Source organism: Sminthopsis crassicaudata, chromosome 2 (assembly GCF_048593235.1).
Source record: "Sminthopsis crassicaudata isolate SCR6 chromosome 2, ASM4859323v1, whole genome shotgun sequence".
NCBI lineage: Eukaryota > Metazoa > Chordata > Mammalia > Dasyuromorphia > Dasyuridae > Sminthopsis > Sminthopsis crassicaudata.
The window spans coordinates 651,419,151-651,438,408 of record NC_133618.1 but is presented as its reverse complement, the minus strand read 5'-3'; positions in this window follow the sequence as shown (position 1 = coordinate 651,438,408).

The window sequence follows — 19,258 nt, the reverse complement described above, 5'->3', positions numbered from 1 at the left end:
GTTCCATTGGCACCAGAGCTAGGACTCCTTCCACTGTACCATGTTGCCTCTCTGAGATGATGGTTTGTCCTTAGAAGATCATTACCTCATGTCTCAGTTAGAATTTGCATTTCCAAATATGGTGGCATTCAATATCCACAGTTTTATTGGGGAAGTGGGTGATGAATTGTTATTAATTTTCAGTCAGAGCATCGGTGGCCCAATGTGCTCTTTTTGAATAGCTGACTATGGTATCAAGTAGCAGACTCCTGTCCAATGGATGGTATTAAAATTAACCGTTTTAGCACTACATTTAGAATCAAAACCAATCTGTCACTGCTAAATTGGTTTCTTTCAACTGCTATTTGCAGGGAAAATGAACAGTTTTAACAATTACATCTCCAGTGCAAATCATAAACTTGATTTACGGGAAAACACTTAATTTACCGTGTTTGACTGTGCACCAGAGCTGCCAATTATCTGACTGTAAATTTCCCTGCTCGCCTATTTGTTCCTTAAACAGCTGCTGTGCTGCATCCCATGTATCTGGGGTGGGGGGCTGAAACTCAAAGTTCTTTCCTATTTGGGGGTGCCCAGCAGTGTGATTGACTGATTTCTAAGAGGGACTCAAAACTCATTGCTCTCTGTCCAGTCACCTTTTTCTCATAAAATGGAATCTCTGGGGAATCCCTCTCTATGGCAGGTAAAATGATGATGATGATTTATCAGGAATTCAATCAGTATGGTACAGTGGGATCAAAAGATCTGGATTCAAATCCCAGCTCTGCTGCTTGATATCTGTGGGATTGTAGGGAAATTGCTTAACTGCTCTGGGCTTTGGCAAAAGTAATGAGAAAAAAAATGAATCTTGGTTCTGGGGAGCATAGATTGCCCATAGTGGAGACAGAGAATGCAATGTCCCATAAGAGCAAGAACAAATGGGCCATTTTAGCTAGAAAGTGGAATGGTTAGAGGGGAACAATGTGAAATCAACATGGAAAGATGCCTGGAGCTGAACTGAGAAGGACTTCCTATATTGAATAGAAACATTTGATTTTATCCTAGAGGCAAAGAAGAAGTCACTGAAAATTTTTGATCAGGGGAGGGACATGATCAGATGTGTGTTTTAGAAAGATAGATTTGAAAATAGTTCAAAACTTGTGAAGATATTTTGAGAAAACATTGAAGAGTGTGGAAGTTTCAAGCCCATTTTCATGTTGTGCTTTGGTTCGATTAAATTTGATTTAAATAATTTCAGCCAACATTAATAGTATTTGTTATATGTCCAGCATTCTGCTAGGGTTTGAAGATACAAAGACAGATATGAAATAGTGCCTGCTTTCAAGAAGCTTATTTTGTACTGGTGGCACAGGAATGGGGTAAGGAAATAATATTTACACATATACACTTAGAAAAAACAAATTCAGAGTAATTACAGGGGAATTTGAAGGAGAAGGGAGAGGGAAAGCATAACAACTGGGGAGATGGCCTTCTATGGAACCAAAAGGAAACAGATTTTCTTTGGTAACTAAACTGGACTAGATTAGGATTAAACTGAACAGGACCAGGAGAAAAGTTGATTTCCAGTTGGAACTTTCCTCTAACTTTAGGTTATCCCATAAAGAGGTTCTGTCTTATAAAAAAAGAGAAATCTGGGTTCTAAAGCCACAGGTGAAAAGGGTGGAGTTGAGGGTGGTTATGAGACTGGGTGATTGGGAAGATGGTGCCCTCAATAGTAACAGGGAAGATTAGGAGGGAGATAAATCTTATAGGCCGGTTCCCAATGAGCTTGTAAGCAATCCTGACTTTATCTGCTGCCTAATTTAATTGCAAGTGAATTTATTAGGTGTGGTCCAGAGAAGTTACTGGTTTCCTCCAGTATGGGCACTGTGCCTGCAATTGGAAGTGCTTACTATCAAGAGAATGGGGGTGTCTGTGACTATGGTGCAGAGCCTCAGAGGCTAATCATTCTCCAGGTATATAGACCAATGAATCATAGGGTTATCTGCCTAAAACTGGAAGCAAACTCAGAAGACATTTAATTCAGTGCCTTCATTTAGAAATGAGGAAAACTAGGGCTGGTGAAGTGACCCAAGAACAATGAAACAAAGCACAATATTAAGGGACAGGTCAGTTCTCCGAGAGCCTCCATAGCTGTAGATCATAACATCTGAAAGAGTTGCAGGGCAGCCTTTGCTGACTGGGAATGAGATAAATTGGAGGAAGAGAGAGGAGGAGAGAAGTCAGACAATGCAATGGCCTCTCAGTCAGAGATATCAGAGAACAGCAACTGCCTCTCAGTCTCCTTGTATCATCCTCTCACAAGAGGAGATCCATTCTGGTTTGGATCTCCAGCAGCCACTCTCAGGTGGCTCCTGTGTATTCCAACAACACAAGATCAGTCAATGAACATACATTTATTAAGTATTTTTGGTATATATACTATATACTTGATACTAGGAACTTGAAGCCAAAAATAAGATAAGTCCTGCCCTCAAAAAACACACAATACAATTAAAAAAGGATTTTACTATAAAAGAATATAGACTTTCTTCATATATTCTGTGGGGATATTCAAGAGTAACCTTATCTAAACTTACCTTCTAGGACAACTCCCTCATTCTACAGATGAGAAAACTGAGTTGGAGAGAGATAAAGTGATGTGGTACATCACATACATTAAGTATCAAAGGTAAGATTCAAATGCAGGTCTTTTAATTCCAATTCTACTGGCCTTTCTATTGTGTCAAAAGAAGGCAATGCATGTAGAAGTATCAATGTTTCCTTTGCGCTTTAGTTTCCAGAAACCACTGGTTCTCCCCTGGGCTTCAGAGTATTGAATTTACTGCAGGGAACTCATCAGATGACCTTACATTGTTCCAGATCTGGGATGAGGGAGCAGACTAGTCTCCTTTTTTTTTCTTGCTCCACTTGTTTCCTGGCTCCTGAATTTGTTCCTCTCTACTTTAGCCCTTATCTGAATGGTGTAATATTCTTTTGATTTGGTTTTCTTGGGGATCTCTGGGAGGTCTTGGGAGCAGCCTTTGTTTTAGTTCAGTAATCACCACAAGAACATCCAGGGGTCAATAAATAAAGTCCAAATCCTTTATTATCTCTTTCAAAGTCTTGTCTCCTTTCCTGGGGCTTCGGCTAGTTTTCTTAGAGGCCTTCCGGAATCTTGGTTTCAGTGGAGAAACTAAGGAGGAGAGCCTGCCACCAAGGTGGTGTGAGATGGGATGAATGTGGGTCCAAGGGCTTATGCGCCATTATCCAGGCTTCTGTCTGCTTGTCTTCTCTGGCTCTGAATCTCTCTGAGTTTGTCCTAGCTTATATACTCTCTCATCATAGGTGTGAATCTTATAGAACTATGTTAAGTACTAAGTACATGTACTGAACTAGAGAACTATCAATCATCATGCTAAATTAGATAACCATTGTCTTATCAGTTCCACTGACTTAGCATCTTGTAAGAATCCTTGTTTCAGAGTTCTGGCCCATAACAGAGTGGGACGATCTGACTGTGTACTACTTTACCCACAGTTCCAGAGAAGGCCATACATATGTTTTAAATTTCAATGTCTTGGAGGATGTCTAAGAGTATCCAGGAGGCCTTGGACATTTAACACTTATTAACTGTATGACATTGGGTAAATCACTTAATTCCAATTGTCTTGCAAAAAAGTCTTCTGCTGACTATGTCCCCAAATCTTTTGGGAAGAGGAGGATGGGACCCAGCAGAGAATGAGAAAGAAGGATTTAGCATCTGTAGCAGAGCCGGAATAGGGATGAGACCTATCAGTCCTCAGCATACCTGCATCTTAAATCAGAATTTCCTCTGCATAGATTTCCACTCTCCCATTTCCCGTCCTTTGTGCTCCCTTTATTATCCCGAATGTTTTTGCCCCGGATGGAAAAATTCTTATTATCATTTCTTGGTAGGAGCGTGTGGGCTTTCTCCTGTCAGAGCATTGTGAACAACTTCTCTTGCTATTCCTATTTGACAGATGAAGAAACTGATACCCAGTTAAGCTAACTCAGCAAAGGGAGTCCCAGAATTTCCAACACACAGGGGAGCCTAATTCTAGACAGAGCTGGGGGCACCGCTGGACTTCAAACTTCCCTCTTTCTGCTTCTCTTTTCTCCCCGATCTCATTGTCATTGTCTTAACCGGGGACGTCCGCCTCTTGATCCCGTTCTTGCTCTTTCTGCCTCCTGCCTTCCATTTCATTGCCTCTCGTGTTCTGCTTCCTTTCTCCACACCTGCTTCCCACCCTCTATTTTCCTTTCATTTGGACGCATTGTTTTCTTTGTGTCATTTTTTTTTTCTTCTAAGTTGGCAAGAGCAGCAGACTACTTCCCTGGGAGTAACAATAATGAACAATGGTCAGCAGGTGGCGGTGTTTAGCACCTTTTGTTAATGGAACTTAATTATGTGTGTGTAACACACACACACACACTCACACACACTCACACACGGTACGTATACCTGTACTGACCCATGATTTTTTCTTACTCTTTATTCTGTCACCATTAAACAAGTTTCATTGTATCTATGTTCTGCAAGCATGTACAATCATGTATTGATACAAATTTGCACCTGAGAATAGGGTTGTTCTGAGTGGCTGTTAGCATGTTAACCTGTGAACGTGTGTGCTTGTATGTGTGTGTGTGTGTGTGTGTGTGTGTGTGTGTGTGTGTGTGTGTGTAATGTAGAGGATCCAACCTGGCCTCTACCCAGCATTATTACCTGGCTAAATGCCGCTGGGGCTTTGTTCATCTCTGCTGGGTTTTCCAGGGTCCTGAATCAGGGAGGGCTGAAAATCTCAGGGAGGAAAAAGTCCCTTCTGCCTCCTTAGCCCGGTTGCATCTGCAATTAGAGCTTCCCGTGGGCTGTCAATCACACAACTTCCCCGAGAAAGCGGATGAGCAGGGAGGAGTAGAAGGAGGTGCAGAGTCTGGGTGGTGCTGAGTATTGCTGGCTAGCATCAGCCTTACAAGAGCAGAAGGAAAGGGAAGAAGCCTTAATATGTGTGACAAGCCCAGGACTAAATACCGAACCCCCCTCCAATATTGCATCATTTGATCCTCCTAACAACCCTGTGGGAAACAGATTAAATGACTTGCCCAGGACCACATAGTAAGTATCTGAGGCTACTTTTTTTTTTTTTTTTTTTTTTTTTTTATTAAGGCTTTTTATTTTTCAAAACACGTGCATGGATAATTCTGCAACATTAGCCCTAGCAAAACCTTGTATTCCAATTTCCCCTCCTTTCCCCCATGCTCTCCCCTAGATGGCAAGTAGTCCAATATATGTTAAACATGGTAGAAATATATGTTAAATCCAATATATGCCATACATATTTATACAATTATTATTGTGCACCAGAAAAATCAAATCAAACCAGTAAAAAAGCAGCAGAATAAAATGCAAGCAAACAACAATGGAAAAAGTGAAAATGTGAACCACACTCAGTTTCCAAGGTCCTCTCTCTGGATGCAGATGGCTCTCTTCATCACAAGATCATTGGAGCTGGTTTGGATCATCTTATTGTTGAAGAGAGCTACGTCCATCAGAGTTGATCATCGTATAATCTTGTTGTTGCTGTGTATAATGATTTCCTGGTTCTTCTCATTTCACTCAGCAACAGTTCATGTGAGTCTCTCCAGGCCTCTCTGAAATCATCCTGTTGGTTATTTCTTACAGAACAATAATATTCCATAACATTCATATACCACAATTTATTCAGCCATTCTCCAACTGATCCAATTGATGAGTGAGCATCCACTCAGTCTCCAGTTTCTTGCCACTGCAAAAAGGGCTGCCACAAACAGTTTTGCATATGTGGGTCTCTTTCCCTCTGAGGCTACTTTTGAACTCAAATCTTTGAACAGAAGGGGACCTCTGGGTCAGAGTCTTCTTGGAGGCTCCAAAGTATCTACATTTTCTGTAATGTCTTGCTGTCTCCTGGCAAAGATGCACCACAGAGAACAGGATGGTTTATCCATCTTTTCAGTATTGTCTCTCCAAAGAGACAGAGACTTAAATAGCCACTAGAGAAAAAAAAATTGGATCATTTTAGACATGAATTAAAAATGAGCTAGCTCAATGCCCCCAATTTACAGATGAGGAAACAAAGGTTCAAGGAGGCAAAGGGTCCTATAATCAGCTTGTGGAAGAATGGTATATTACACTAATAATAATGGGTTGGTTAATGATAATGACTTTAGGAGGAATTTGAATATTTTTTCTGGGTTTTATCATAGAAGTCATGTAAACCAGCAGGCAGCAGAGCTTAGTGGCTTGAGTTGAACCACAGCCTCCCCATTATGATGACGTTAGCTAAGAGTTTTCATTGTCCTTTCTTCTCTTTACGGGGCTGCACATTCTTTTGGGACACCTCCTTGTGATGAATTCCCCCCCCTTTTTTTTTAAAAACCTTTTTATTTTTAAAATATACGCATAGATAGTTTTCAACATTCACCCATGCAAACCCTTGTTTGTGTTCCATTTTTTTTCTCCTTCACTTTCTCCCCACTGCTCCCCTAGATGGCAAACAATCTAATATATGTTAAACATGTGTAATTCTTCCATACATATTTTCACAGTTATCATGCTGCACAAAAAAAAAATCAAATCAAAAAGGAAAAAAAAGAGAAAGCAAACAAAATGCAAGGAAACAACAACAAAAAAGTGAAAATACTATTTTATGATGCACATTCAGTGCCGACAGTTCTCTTTCTGGGTGCAGATGGTTCTCTCCATTACAAGGCCATTGGGACTGGCCCGAATCACCTCAATGTTGAAAAGAGCCACATCCATCAGAATTGATCATTGCATAATCTTGTTGTAGTTGTGTATAAGGCTCACTTTGCATCAGTTGATGTAAGTCTCTCCAATCCTTTCTGAAATCATGCTGTTGGTCATTTCTTACAGAATAATAATATTCCATAAAATCCATATATCATAGCTTATTCATCCATTTCCCAACTGATAGGCATCCACTCAATTTCCAATTCTTTGCCACTACAAAAAGAACTGTTACAAACATTTTTCTGTAAGTGGGTCCTTTTCCTTTTTTATGATCTTTTGAAGATACAGACCTTGCTGGATCAAAGGATATGCACAGTTTCATATCCCTTTGGGCATAGTTCCATATTGCTCTGGGTCAGATCATAATTCCACCAGTAATGTATTAATAGGTGACTTACCTTCTTAAAACTTCTCTCTTTTTCTGTTTCTATCATCCCAGTATCCAAAAGTCCAGGTTAGAAGAAAGATTCAGGTAAAGTGGTCTCTGAATAGGTGAATGGACCTGAGAGAAGATGTGGTCAAATTTGGCCTGAAAACAACTCCACATTATTCTTCTTTGAGTTACCTCAAAACCTAAGCTAGATTATAGGAAGAACTAAGGGCACTTTTTTCCAACTATGTGCCATGCCTGGAACATTCTCCCCCAGATTCTGCTCTGATTTTTGACCTCCCTGGCTTTCTATAAGTCCCAACTAAAATTCTAACATTTACAGCAGTCTTAAACTTTTCCCACTCACAGCCCCTTTTTGTCCAAGAAATTTTTACTTGACCCTAAGTATATAAAATAGGTACGTAAATCAAACATTTACTGATAATAAATAATAAATTCAGAATTTTTATATTTAGTTATGAAACTTCATATGTGATACAACTGATAGTTTAAGAAACTTTGGTTTACAGGAACTCCTTTTTAAAATAATAGCTTTTTATTTTCAAAATGCGTGCAAAGATAGTTTTCAGCATTCACCCTTGCTAAACCTTTCTGTATTCCCTCCCTTTCCCTTACCCTGTCTCCTAGACACAAGCAATACAAAAATGAACATGTGCAATTCTTCTATACATATTTCCACAATTATCATGCTGCACAAGAAAAATCAGTTCCAAAAGGAAAGCAAAAATGAGAAAGAAAACAAAAAGCAAGCAAACAACAATAAAAAAGGTGAAAATACTACATTGTGATGCACATTCTCATAGACCTCTTTCTGGGTACAGATGGCTTTCTCCATCACAAATCTATTAGAATTAGGCTGAATCACTTCATTCATGAAAAAAGCCAAGTCCATCAGAATTGATTGTCGCATAATCTTGTTGCTGTGTACAATGTTCTTTTAGTTCTACTTACTTCACTCAGCATCAATGCATGTTAAAGTCTCTCCAGGCCTTTCAGAAATCATCCTGCTGATCATTTCTTATAGAATAACAATATACAGGAAGCTTTTCTTAACTTGTCTTAATCCTGGTGCTTTCTCTCTGTTGGTCAGTCATCTTGACTATGTCTTGCCACATATTGCTCTTCACCAGCAATGCATTGGTGTCCCATTTTTCCCACATTCCCCTCCAACATTTATCATTATCTTTTCTTGTCATCTTAGACAATTTGAGTGGTGTGAGGTGGTACTTCAGAGTTGTTTTACTTTGCATTTCTCTAATTAGTAGTGATTTAGAGCATTTTTTCATATGATTATAGATGGCTTTAATTTGATCATCTGAAAATTACCTACTCATATCCTTTGACCATTTATCATTTGGGGAATTTTATTTCTCCCTTCAGAGTCATCATTTTCCTATCTTTGACCTCATCATTTATCTCCAGCCCCCCTTCCCTTTGCACTCAAACTCCCTATGCCTCTGCACATATCTGAGTTCTACCTGTTTTTACAACTTATCTCAAGCCTTTTTCTCCTTCATAAAGCTATCTCTGATCACTGGTTCTGTTCATCACTGATCAATTGGAACTGATTTGGTTCATCTCATTTTTGAAAATGGCCACATCCATAAGAATTGATCATCATATAATATTGTTGTTGAAGTATACAATGATCTCCTGGTCCTGCTCATTTCACTCAGCATCAGTTCATGTAAGTCTCTCCAGGAGTTTCTGAACTCCTCTGAAATCTCATCCTGCTGGTCATTTCTTACAGAACAATAATATTCCATAATATTCATATACCTCCAGGTGATTTTACAGATGAAGAAGCTAAGTGCTTGTAAAATAGTAGATGCTTAACCAGCATTTGTTTCTTTCCTCACTGCTTGCCTTTTTATAGTACTTACTTAATACTCATTTTGTATTTCTTTAACAACAAAAGATAACACAATTACCAGGTCACAGGGGTTAGTGAGTACCTAGAAGGTAGGAAGATCTCAGATAAACGTGGTCTTGGGCAGATCACTTAAGTTCATTAAATCTCAATTTTATCTTTGACATTTACTGATTGTGTGATCACTTGTTCTGTGAGTATTATTTTCTGCAAATTTTTTTTTCTAAAAAAATTTCAATAGAAAATTTATTCAATTATTTCAATGCAATTATTTTCTATTTAGCTGTAAAATGAAGAGTTTGGACTGGGTGTATTCTAAAAGTCTCTTTCAATTCTAAAATTATGATTCTCTGATTTTTTTAGTAACTCAAATTGACTTTGGAAAATATGATCAAGGCAGGAGACATGAAGAGGAATAGAAAAACATCATTAAACCACTTATTATGCTAAGCTTTGGAGGTACAGATAGAAAGTCCAGACATTCCTTCAAGGACTTCACATTTGAATTCAACATATACCGAAAAATTATGAATGAGAATCATATATTTAGATCCAGAAAGGTTTTTGTGGTCATTTGGTCCACGTCCCCCATTTTACAAATGAGAAAACTAAGACCCAAAGGAAAAATTATCTGTTTAAGGTCACAGGTGGTACAAGAAACAGACATTTGAGTTGGGTTCAGTTCTACTGAATTTGAACCTAGCATTCATTCTATGGAATTAGGAGTTCTTGCAACCCTTTCCATTTCCATGATTTATCTCTCTGGGGGCCCTCAGGGACAAATAAAAAGTAACCTCAGCTTGCTCAAACTCAAGAGGATTAGAAATAAGAGCATCAGAAGGGACCAGAGAATCTGGAGAAGCCCTAGTACTTGGGTCAAGATTTCACCTTCCATTAGGGAGGCTGTTGCAGGTAAAAGGCAATGAGACTGGGCAAAAACCAACCTCAAACCACCAAAGAGATCTGCTTTCTGATGGCCCCTGATTCTTTTTCAGGCATCCACTGAGCTATATTTAGCAGTGAGATGTGCAAAACAAATTTCAGGGAAACAGAGTGGAAAATCTGACATGCACAGTCCCGCTCTGTGGACAGACAATTTCTCTGTGAGGTCTGCTCTCCTGTGTCTTTTTTGAATCCCACAAGTGCCTATCCATTCAAGACCTGCAGCCTGGCTTGGAAACTCTGCCAGCATTTTCTGAATAAGATCGGGGGTTTATGATATGAAGGAGCAGGGTTATAATGACAAGGTCATCATTCCTCAATGTTTCAGAGACTGTGACTGCCTGCGTGTGTTCATAAACAATAAAGTACTCCACAATGGTAAGGGGGTCATTATTATTTAAGATTCACACAATACCTTATTTCATCTGGTGAAGACAGACAGAGAAGGGAATATTATCCTCATTTTTTTTCAGATTGGCAACTGAGACTCCATGTACTCCAATGACTTATTTGCTTTAGGAGTTACTAGTAGTTGGTGGTAGAACTGGGACCCCAGTTCCCTGAGCTTTTAGTTCAGTGCTATTTTTTTTAAATTTTATTTTGAGATCAATGGTTTCTAACATACAAAAATAAGAGAATCTCTTTTTAATGTTAAAAATATCATGAGCCTCACATGATAATCAGTCAATAAGCATTTATTAATCATTTATTATACTTCTGTCATTGTGCTATATCTGGAGATATATTTACAAGAGAGAGATGCAATTTCTGCCCTCAGGTAATTTAGATTCTATTGGAGGTGAGGCTTCACAACATATTCACAGAAAAGCAAATTCTAGTTTGAAATAAAATAAAATTTGGTGGGACAGGGTCAGGGAAGCAGGGAGTATTAAAGAAAGTTATTTAAGAGGAGGCTTGAAGAGATCAAGGGATTCCATTCCATTGATTGAAGAAGGCATTAGAAAAGATATGGAAAAGCGATAGAGAAGGTGGATGTTGTCTATGTAATGGAAAGAACATCAAATTTTTAGTTATTCTCTTGGTTCTGTTCCCTACTTTTGTATCAGTTCATGCAAATTTTCCTTGCTGCCTTCTTGATGAAGCCTTCCTGCTCCACTTTGAAAATGGCTTTCTCCCCTCACTTAACATTTATCTTGTTTCTCACTTTACTGCATTTATTAAACTATATTATATTATTATTATTTCTGTTTGTATCTTACCCGCCCCCACATCCCCCCCCTCCAGATTGTATTCTCCATAAGAACCTTGTTTTATGCAAACAGTACTCTGCATATGTTATGTGTTTAATTTGTGAATTAAAAACACACATTATCCCAAAAAAGAAATCTGCAATCTATGTGTAAAATCTGTCCTCTCCTCTCAACTGAACTCAAATCTTCTCAAGTCAACTGAAACCATCTTCTTGAAGGACTGTTGTCTTTTAAGAGATAAGTTCAATATCATTTTTTTCAGTCTTTATATTCCTTGGCTTCTGAATATTGACTTTACTGGTAATCTTGATTTGACTCTCATCTCTTTCCTTTCCTGACTCTATACTCTTCTGGTTTTCCTTATAACTCTCTGACCTCTCCTTCTAAGTGACTTTCTCTAGCTCTGTCAATGAACAAAACATTAATTTGTAAAATCCCTAGCTTCCTTTAAGACTCAACTCAAATATAATTTTTTTTCCAGGTGCCCTTTTCTCGCTCCACTAACTTTCCCTTTTTTGATTAGCTTCTGGTTTTTTTTTGTATAAAATTTGTATTTGTTGTCTCCCCATTTAGAGTCCTCAAGAACAGGGATTGTTTTTCCTTTTTCTTTCTTTTTCCAGACCTCAGCAGTGTGCCTGGAACATATTTGATGCTTTATAAATGTTTGTTGGTAATTTTCATGTTCACCAAATCTATGCACTTCTCAAGGTTCAATCCTGAGACCTCTGGTTTTTCTTTTCATATTATTCTAGCAAGTATACTTTTCTCCTTGCTCTGACTTTTCCCTCTCATCCATCCCTCATGGACACTCACTTGCTAAATCATCTCCTAATGTTTCTAGCATTCCTCCCTTTCTTTCTAATTCCACTCCCATGGTTCAGAACTGAATTAGCCCCTCTGGGTTACTTCAAAAGGTTTTGAGCTGGATTTCTTGACTAACCAATTCATTCTGCATACATCCCCTTGTCCTGTCTGAATCCCTGATGCCAGCTGTATTAAGCTGAAATTTCCCTGGCTGGCTTTAACACTCCCCACCATGATATGATTCCACACTGCTACTCCAACCTTATCTCTCACTACTCTTCGTCCAAATCTCCCATTTTAGTCAAGCAAGTCTGATCAATGTCTCCCTAGCACATAATTTTTATTCCTGTCTCTGTGCATTTATTCAGGTTGTTTATATGTGAGTTTTAGGTGACAGCAGAAAAGCCATGTGGAATTTTACAATAGATAGTTGGTAATCACTGACTAGAGCTGAAAAGGGAGGATGGATCTGGAGATACAGATCTAAGGATCATAAACTCTTAAAAGGAAGGAGTGTGGTGGTAGAAAGAGGATTCACTCTGGGGTTCAGGTCCTATCTCTGATATTGATTTTTAGTGGCAACCAGATTTAAGTGACTTGCCCAGAGTCACACAGATAGTACGCGTCTGGGGCTACATTTGATCTCAAATTTTTCTGACTCCAAGATTAGTGCTCTACCTACTGCACTATCCTTACCTCTGATATTTATGTCTTCGTATTTTGGGCTAGGTTTGACTCAGATCAGTCTTCATGTTTAATTTAGGAACAAAATGAGATATTTATAGGTCATTTTACACTTAACAAAAGGAGATTGACTTGCCCAAGCAGGGGAGTTCAATAAGGATAGAACTTGAAGACTCTTTGAGCTGATTCAGCCAAATAAAGTTCTCTTCCCTGAATTTACAATATTCCATCAGGCAATCAACAAGAACAAAAATATGCCAAGTCCTGATTTGTATCGTTTGGCAATTTCCAAGGTATAAATGCTCATATGGAAAATTTTACAATCAGTTCTCCTGAGTCAGTATTGAGCAGGCTCCAACATACCCATGAGTATGTCCCCCTACTTATTGACATTTTAGGACTTTATACTCCTTCAATACTTATGTCTGGACCACATAGTTTAGATTAGTTAGGTGGTATAGTGCTTAGAGTATTGGGCTCAGGACCAGAAAGACTTAACTTCATGAATTCAAATCCAACCTCAGACAATTACAAGCTGTGTGACCCTGAGCAAGTCATTTAACTCTATTGCCTCAAGTTTCTCATCTCTAAAATGAGCTGGAAAAGGAAAAAAAAACTATTTCAGTATCTTTGCCAAGAAAACTCAAAATAGGGTCATGTACATGACTCAATAAGTCACATACTTTAGCACTGAAATACATTCCATTTGTTATATGTTCTTTGTAGTTGTTTCATTGGTGTTGGTTTTGTCTTTCACAATAGACTATAATTTCTTTAAGCATAGAAGTCAGACAATTCTTTTTCAAACAATTCAATTCATTTCAATAAGCATCAATTGATCAGTTAACAAGCATTTATTGAATGTTCATTATCAGCTAAACTTTTGTGGGTAGTTTAAGAAGAAAAGCATTTATTAAAAGTCATTATACATTGGCCAAGGAGGGCCATCTCCAGTCAATCTGATCTAAATCTGGCCACTGGACCCAGAAAGTTCTGGAGAGAAAGTGAGACTTGTAACTTAAGTCTAATTTACTTGCATGTTATGGTATTACCTTCCTGATGTCATTTTCCTCTTTGAGGATGAAGGACAAACAATTGCCTCTGTGGGTAGAGGTGCCCCCCTGGGGAACCAATTGAATATGTCAGTTGAGCAACACAACTCTTCCTTTTTCCTCCTTCCCTCCCTCCTTCCCTCCCTCCCTTTTTTTTCCTTCCCTCCCTCCCTCCCTTTTTTTCCCTTCCTTCCTTCCTTCCTTTCTTCCTTCCTTCCTTCCTTCCTTCCTTCCTTCCTTCCTTCCTTCTTTCCTTCCTTCCTTCCTTCTTTCCTTCCTTCCTTCCTTCTTCCCTCCCTTCCTTCCTTCCTTCTTCCCTCCCTCCATCCCTCCCCCTCCCTCCCCTCCTTTCTTTCCTTCCTTCCTTCCTTCCTTCCTTCCTTCCTTCCTTCCTTCCTTCCTTCCTTCCTTCCTTCCTTCCTTCCTTCCTTCCTTCCTTCCTTCCTTCCTTCCTTCCTTCCTTCCTTCCTTCCTTCCTTCCTTCCTATACTTAAACCCCCAGAAGACATGGTTCTTAGGCCTTATAACAGCAAAGAGATCTCTAAGTATCAAGAGCAACAACAGCTCCCAAGTTCCAGGGTCATTGATGTCATAAAATGTTCATTTGCCCAACTAGTTCAGAGAGAACACTGACCATGCTATAATTTGACTCTAGGAGGTGTGATTTCTGGGGCATTAGATGCTTTGCAGGTATTTTCAATTTAGCATTTTCTAAGTGCTGACCAAGTCCAACACGGTGTTAGATTCTTGGAGTGTTAGAAGAGGAGAAGATACAGTCTTGGGAAAAAATTTCAATTTACTACTAAAGGGATGATCTCTGAATATTTAGAAAGTAGTGTAGTAATCATGTTTTCACTAAAAATTTTTTTGTGGCACATTAACTCTAATTACATTTCCCCCAGAATACTTCTCTTTTAGCATGGCACCTAATGAATTTTCTTATCATACATAGCCTCATGGATAACATAAGAAATATTTGGTCCAGATGACAGTACAACTAAGTGGATTTGTAACTTAACTAAATGGACTAAAAATAGTGATTAATAGATCAAAGGTCCATTTGGAGGAGATGTCTAGTAGAACAGAAATGTCAAACTGAGGGGCCACAAAATTCCCTGAACTAGATGAACATGTAATTGGGAAATGTTTAATAAAGTAAAAAAAAATGCAATGTAACAATGAAATAATGTACACAGGCAGGTATCTAGTCCTTCTTGGGTTTGACGCCACTGTAAATGGAACACTCTAGAAATATGCTTTTTGTCTTGTGGTGTTCAATAATTTTACTAAGGCTTCTATTGAAAGTAGAAATGAAAGTGCTCTATCAAATTTTCAAGTATGACAAAAAGCTTGGGAGATAGCTAATATCTTAGAAAATAGAGTCAGGCTCCTAAGAGATTTTAGCAGGCTGGAATCTAAGGGGATGAAACAGAATTAAAATAAATGCAACTCTTACCCATGGGTTAAAAAACTAGCTGTTCAATTACAGTTTAGGTGGAGAGCTGGATTAAATAGTAATTCATGTGGAAAAGCTCTGGGGGTTATAGTGGACCTCTGTCTCTATATGAACCAGTGGTGTGACCTGGGAACCTAGAAAGCTCTTCTGATTTTAGGCTTCATGAAAAGAATAATGGCATCTTAAATAAAGAGAGTGGAAAGTTTGACTGTTTTCTGCCTTCATTAAGTCTTGGGCAAGTTTTGGATCTAATTTTAAACACCATTTAAAATCTAATTTTGGAAAATTAGAGGTAAATGACCAGGATAGTGAAAAAAAAATGGAGCTTAGACATGATGTTAAGTGCATGTTTATTATCCCTGCTACTAGGGAGGCTGATGGATGTACTTAAGCTCTATCATTTTGGATTTTAATCAAGCTAGTGTTGATTGGGTGTCCATGTTAAGTCTAGTATCAATATGGTAAGTCCCTAGAAAGGGAGGAGAGTGGGGACTGAGCACCAGGCTATTTAAAGACAGTTGAACCAACCCAAGTTAGAAATGGAGACTCTCAAAGCTTCTTTGCAGATTGAGAAGTCCTACTACATTCTAGGGAATAAAAAGGTGATCCAAGCTCAAACAAACAAAACAAAATTGAGAACATTCCAGATTGGAACTAGCTAAAGAAATTGAGGACACAGCCTACAGATGAAAGATCTTAGAGGCAGACATGATATCATCTTCATGTATTTAAATATCTTTCCATGTAGATGCATTAGAGTTGCTTACTTGATTTTATTGATAGAAACTGAAGAGCCAGATTTCTGGTTTGATATAAAGAAAAAATTCTTAATAATTTAGTTGGTACAAAAAGCAAAGTGTGCTGCCTTAGTTTTTTAGTAAGAACCATTGTTCCTGGAGGTCATCCAATAACATCATAAAGAGAATTCCTCTTTGGGTACAGGTTAGACTAGCATGATCTCTGAGATTTCTTCCAGCTCAGTTTGTGACTGAAAAGATTTCATGGAATAAGGGGAAACCATGACAGGATTTGAATGGAGAGTTTTCCAGTTGGGGGGAAACAGCCAAAGACAAAGAGTAGAGGTGGACATGGGTCTAAGAAGAATGACCTCCCCCCGCCTTTCATTTTGCCTTCTTCCATGAGAGTCTGGTTTTCTTTTCAGACTATTGGGGCTTAAGGACCAGGCTGGGTGCATGATCCAAGCCCTAGTAATTTGTAAGAAATAATCATTCAGGGCTGCAAGGTCTGCAGTACATTTAGGGCTCAGAATATTAGTATGAATTTCTCTTTAGTCTTTCAGGTGCTACTTTCCACAGACAAATATAACCTCCAATTCCCAGCACAGTGATCTGTCTAAACACAATCTGACATACGTTACTATTAGCTTAGCACCTTATCAAATAATATGCCCTGATAGAGATAAAAGGTTTTACAACCTGACTGCCTTTGTTTCTGCCTGCATTCACCCACCGAGACAGCTAATAATTATCCACCCAAGACAAAGACGAATCTATGGGGCTCTGTGTTGGAGGCTCCAACATGCATGTTAAGCAGTCAGGGAAGTGAGGGGCTATCACAGGAGGGTGAGGGGCTGCAAATGGGAGCTCCAAACTTGTCCTGGCCAATGCTTCTGTCAGGGACAGGCAGCTCTGGAATGCTGGGGCTGCAGCCCAGAACAGGATAGGGCAGCCTTGGCTACTGGCCTCTTAATTGCCTGGTCAAGGCTCTCTCTGCCTGCTCAAGTGGGCTGCCCAGAGAGAGCTAGAGATGAGGGACCATTGGGCTGCAGGCAGGCAATGGCAGTTATATGGACTCCTACTTCAATAACACTGGAGAGTGGTCAACTGCAAAAGAACCCTGGGAGAGAGATGGTCACAAGAGTGCAAAGAACTCTGGGAGGGAGATGGTCACAAGCATCATTGTCACCATTTTCCAAATGAGGAAATTAAGGTTGAAAAAGAGAAGCAATCTGCCCAGACACAGCTGTAACATGGCTAAGGTGAGATTCAAAGCCAGGATTCCTTCCTCTAACATAAAGATTTTACAATCTTTTTTTTTTTTTTTTAAATCATGGAGCCCTTTGGTAAATGTCTGATGAAGCCTATGGATTCCTCCTTAGGATAACATTTTAAAACGAATAAAACAAAATACACAGAATTATAAAAGGAACCAAATAAAATATTTAAAAAAATCAAATTCACAGGCTATGGGTTAAGACTACCTTCTGTAATTCAGATGCATATGTAATGTTATCAAGGAGGAGATGGGACAAAGATGAGAGCATTGGCTGTCAAAGGTGCTGGATTCAAATCCTGCTTCTCATACTTACCTATGTGGCTTTGGGCAAATTAGTTAACCTCCATGGGCCTAAGATCTCTATGATCCCAGATTTAGAATTCTATAATGTTTATTCCAACAGTGCAAACCACAAGATATATCTTCCCATGTGGAGCAAGCCATGTTCAAGTTCTCCCATAATTTAGGGGAATGTGCTGATTGTTCTGGGGACTATTCTTATTTTTTCTTGACATTGAAAACATACCAGTGGTCTTTATCAACTAACCTATTAAAGATCTTTGCCCCTTTGGGTCAGCCATTTGAACTTTTATGGCCTTAGTTTCCTTTTCTGTGAGATGATGAAGTTGCATTAGAGCAGAGTTTTTAACCTGGATTCCGTGGATCCTTAAAAGAGGTCTGAGAATTTCGATCAGAACCTATAACCGAACATTTCCTTTAATTTTTAAGAAAATTATTCTGAGAAAGAGTTCATAAGCTTCAATAGGCTGTCCCAGGGATCTAGGACACATAATACATTAGAAACTCTGATTTGGAGGATCTCAGAAGTCCTTCCCAGTTCTAATATTGTGTGAATTTATGATCCTTTTTAGAATTTGGAGGGATTGTTCCTGTCTTCAAGATTCTAGGAGATTATTCTAATGGACTTCCCAGCTTCACTTTGGCCAATTTTTTTTTGTTTAATTCTTGGAACCTGTCTTCTGTCTTTTTGCTTCCCCTTCCATGGCTCTTCCCCTCTTTCAACACTCTCATCTGACTTTCACTGCTTTCTATTGATTCTTTCTCTTTATTAAATCAACACCTGCTTCCAGGAAAGGATCCAACATGTAATTGATACCTTAGTCACTTAGTGACTGTATGGAGTAGGAGCAAAGACATTGGACTTGTGTCAGAAGATCCAGTCCCTGGCTAGGGTTATCCCACCTTAAAACCTGGCTCTCATTCTGCTCAGAAAGAGGCAGGAGAATCTCTCCCACTGAATGTACTGTCAAATAGTCCAGAGGAGGAATCAATGGCCCCATTTAACAAACGAAAAATTGAATCTGAGGAAGGTTAAGATCCATATTTATATCACTACTAGGAGGGTTCAAAGCATGGGAAACTTGATTGTGATTACATGAACAAAATAAAAATAAGAACTTGGAACCAAGGGGCAACCATCAGAGCTATAACCAAGGAGGGGTTCCTAAGATTTTAATCCAATTTTAATCCAAGATACCAACATTCAAGGGGTGAACACTAGGGTCCTATGAGGGTCTGCCTTCTTCCATGAGGTTGTGCTTCTCTCTTGTCCTACTGTTATACCATCATTTGCCACCTCTCCTTCCCTTCCTCCTGGGGACTCTCTAAATGGATAAAGTGATTCCTGCAGTTTTGCTCCCTCCTCTCCTCTTGTCTATGTTCCCAGAATTCCTAGAGAGAACTCTGGCAAAACTATTATTTCACAGAATCACAAACTTTAGGAAGGGCCTCATGCTGGACTAGGTGTCAGATCAACCTCAAATTTTGACTCCACTGCCATGACCATTTTGGGCAAATTATTTAGTGTCTCAAGTTACTTACTTTAAAGTAAGAAGGTTGGAAGAGTTGATTTCTAAGATTCACTTGAGTTCTCAGTGCAGTGATCAAGTCCAACCCTTCTCATCTGACAAAAGAGGAAACAGACCAGAGAAGGGAAATTATTTGTCCAGTTAGAGCTGGTTAGTTAGAGCTAGGGCAAGTGCTTAGATCTTTTGACCTTTTCTTTCCCCCTGATCTCAATC